Raw genomic sequence first — 4124 nt, forward strand, 5'->3', positions numbered from 1 at the left:
ATTGAATATAATGATAAAACACACTAATATTAAACATAAGAAAAAAGAATCACTCAAAAATCTTTTTCCAAAGTTAAGTTATTCACAAACTAGTGATTCACACAAATTTCAAATAATTCAAAATTTAAACTATTCAAATTTGAAAACTACCGGCACTAACAGATCAAAGTTTGTAAATTTTTGTACCTAAAGCAAAAATATTCACAAAGAAACTCTAAATACAGCAAAAAACAACTTAAAAATAAATAAAACAAATAAAAAAGCAAAAAAAATAAGAAAATAAAGAAAGCCCGCCTACTGGGCCAAAGCGGCCTGCATACGACTAGAAACTCAACCTTTTGTTGGGCCAGGATGCAGGCCCGCAAAGGCCCAGTAGGCCCACATGGCAGCAATGAATTGGTAGGCCCAATAGGCCTGCTTAGGAGAGGAGCTCGAGAGAGCTATCACATTGGGGCTTATAAACCAGTGCGGTAGCCCTTCGACTAGCGAGGTGGGACTAAACTTGCCGCACCGCACTGCGCCAGCGCACCCCCTTTAGTACCGGGTCGTGGCACCAACCGATACTAAGGGGGGGCCTTTAGTACCGGTTGGAGCCACCACCCGGTACTAAAGGGGGTGCGCTTCCCGCCGCTTGGCCTGGCCAAAACAGACCTTAGTACCGGTTGGTGGCTCCAACCGGTACTAAAGGTCCATCCTATATATACAACACTTGAAAAAAAAATTCAGTTTCCCTCTGTTCTTCCCTCTGTTTCCTCCCTTCGTCGCGCCGCCCTGTCCCGATCGTCGCCGCCCCCGCCCCTCGTCGCCGACCCCGGCCGTCCCCGCCCCTCGTCGCCGCCCCCGTCGATGTCGCCGCCCCGGCCGTTCCCGTCCCCGTCGCCGCGCCCTGCCCCGTCCCGTCGTCGACGCCCCGTCCCATAGCCTCGGCCGCCCCGCCCCGTCCCGTCGCCCCGTCGCCGCCGCCCCGTCCCGTCGCCCTGTCGTCGCCGCCCCGTCCCGTCGCCCCGTCGTCGCCTCGCCGGTGAGCTCGCCCCGGCCGCCAATGTCCACACACACACACAGTACTACACACACTACACACACACACACACTACACACATTAGTTTGTTTGTTATAAATTTTTCTGTTTTTAGTTATAAAAATGTTAGAAATTATTCTGTTTTTTAGTTATATAAATATTAGAAATGTTAGTTTTATAGAAATGTTATAAATGTTTTCTGTTTTTTAGTTATAGAAATATTTATAGAAATGTTAGCAATTTTTCTGTTTTTTAGTTATATAAATATTAGAATTGTTATGGAAATGTTAGTTATATAATCATGAAATTTTAGAATTAGTTTTAGTTAGATGAATTAGATTAATGTCAAATTGTTAGAATTTGCATATATATAGAATTTTAGTTATGACAATCCAATCATTTAAAAAATGTTACTTTTTGCGGGCATATAGTATTTGTTCTCGACGATATGCCCGGCCCGCATCCTCGCCGTCGACCCGTTCGCGACGACGTCATGCTTCAGGGGACCCATGTCCGGGACTGGCTCCGCCGGGCTGGCACTGGGAGGTGCTACCTGGAGGGGCGCGCCGCTTGGTGAGGAACCCGACCTCAGGTCCCGTCGTCGACCCTGGTCTTCTTTGGTGGCGTTCGCGTGGGCCACATTCGGTGCAGAGGCAGTCAGCCCCGCCGGAGGTGGTGCGTCGCCGTGTCAGGGAGGAAGATGAGCACGTCCATCGCTATATGGCTGCTATGGACGACGTTAGGTTCTCCACTACTTGGCGGGTTCTTTGGGCAGATGACCGGAGATATGATCCTGTGATGGTTCCTTCTCTTTGGGTGTGCACCGCCCGCGCCCCAGGAACCGCGAGTGGCGCCCTAGATTCTTCTGTAGTACTCAATCTTTATTAGGTACCTAGCCAGTGATGTATTCGATATATAGTATTCAAGACGATGTATTCGAGATTATATATATTAAGACGATGATGTATTAGAGATTATATATTCGAGAGGATGTATTCGAGATTCAGATTTTCCTTATTGATTAATTGCATCCATGCATTGTAATTTGAGTACTAAATTGTTTTATATTTCTTCTGTATTATTAGTAAAGTAAAAGCTATGGTGGACAATACCGGCAGAGAGAGAAAAGGAATTGTTCGACATCATACGCAGCCCTCACAGGCTAGATGATCTGAATGAAGCAGATGACGGCTCCCAATATCTTAACAATACCGGAGAGGGTGATGAAAAGATATTCGATCTCGATGACCGGGCTGATGAAGTCATGAACTATGATTATGATTATGACACAGACAATGCTGATCTTCAAATAACAAACACTATCGGCGAGGTATATTTATATAAGCATGCATCATGGTGATCATCACATGTTTTTATTTATTGAAGATATATTAACGAATTAATCTTTCTTCTTTCAGCCCTCCGGATCGAGCAAATCTGCTTCTACAGACAGCAAGACAAAGCGAGGCCCGGGCAGATTGTTGAAGGATGGTGTAAAGTACCACATCGAATCCATCAAACCTAGTGGCGAACCCCTCACGCCTAAGAACATTGCGAACAAGTGGACTCGTCAGTGCGGAGTTCTTGTGAAGGACAAACTCCCGATCTCCATTCAAGAATGGAAAGAGCCAAAGACTAAACGTCCAGGTGTTACTTGGGTCGATGGCAGAGCCAAAGAAGACCTGGTGAAATCTCTGATGGAACATTTCACCATACCAGATCATTTCATTAAAGCAGATGTGGACAAAGTCAAGGCCGCTGCTCTTAAGAAGATGGCAATTGCATTCAACACCCACAAGAAAACTGTATGGGCCAACTACCTCGCTAATGAAAGGAAGACTCCAGATTTCAAGGGAACACTGGAGAAGCAAAGAGAACATTGGGACGATTTCATGACCTTCAAGGATTCAGAAATATCGAAGGAACGGTCGATGAAAAACAAGGCAAATGCCGCAAGAAAGACGCAGTTCCATAGGCTGGGTCCAGGTGGCTACGCGGTGGCATTGCCTAAGTGGGATAAGTCTGAGCAAGAGATGGAGGATGTAGGGGTCACTCCGGTTACCCGGCACTGGCCCCCCCAGGTGCAGAACTTGGTTCTATGCGCATGGGGGGGGTGTTGGACCCGAAGACAGGCCTGGTTTCGAAGAAGGCAAGTCTAAAAGGAGCTGAACAAAAGATAATTGACGCAATAGAAGAAGCTCGAGCGGGGGTGTTCACGCCCAACAGAGAGAACTACGAGCTTACGCGCGCCCTGGGAAATCCTTAACACCCGGGAAGAACACGAGGCATGGGTGTTATTCCCTGGTATGAGGGCTTTTCGGACTGGAATGACGACTACAGGTCCCGTGCAAGAAAGAAGATGGAGGAGGAGAAGAAGAGGAAGCTGGAGGAGGAGCAGAGGAAGCAGGACGCAGAACGTCTTCAAGGCCTAGAAGCAAGGCACGCGGACCTGGCACTCAAATTCCAGCAGCAGCAGCAGCAGATCGACTCACTTAGCCAGGAAAGGGGGTCTCAGCAGCGGCAACATCAAGCGGATGATCGTCTAGCATTGGATAGCACCGTCCCATCCATGCCGAGAAGCAGCGTTGGTTCTGCCCCGGGCGACACACTGCTGGATACATACCCTGTGGACGACATCATAGAGAACACTAACTGTGAGCTACACTCCAAAATGAAGAACATATCCATAAAGGTGGCGGACGGCGTTGCTTTTCCAGTTACCCCCGAAGCATCCTACCATTGCATCCCGATTCCAGAGGGCTATGCTCGTGTCATGGTTGATGAAGTGGTGGACCCATATTCGGGGCTAACGCTTGACATTCCTGGAGGTGAAGACGAGCGCACACTCGGAGAGGCCATACATCGTATCATCCTATTGAGAAATGATTGCATAATCTTTCAAAGTCCACCGAGATCGCGTCGTCTGCCGACTCCTCGAAGTCCGCCACCGAGTCAGCAGACTCCCGCTCCTCCAAGTCCATGAACGCGTGAGACGACTCCTCCTTGAAGTCCGCCACCTCCTCCAAGTCCCCGAACGCGTGAGCTGACTCCTACGGTTTCAAGCCAGGCACAGCATCATGCCACTTCTCCGGTTGCAAGTCTGACA

The sequence above is a fragment of the Triticum aestivum genome, chromosome 5B (assembly GCF_018294505.1).
Source record: "Triticum aestivum cultivar Chinese Spring chromosome 5B, IWGSC CS RefSeq v2.1, whole genome shotgun sequence".
Lineage (NCBI taxonomy): Eukaryota > Viridiplantae > Streptophyta > Magnoliopsida > Poales > Poaceae > Triticum > Triticum aestivum.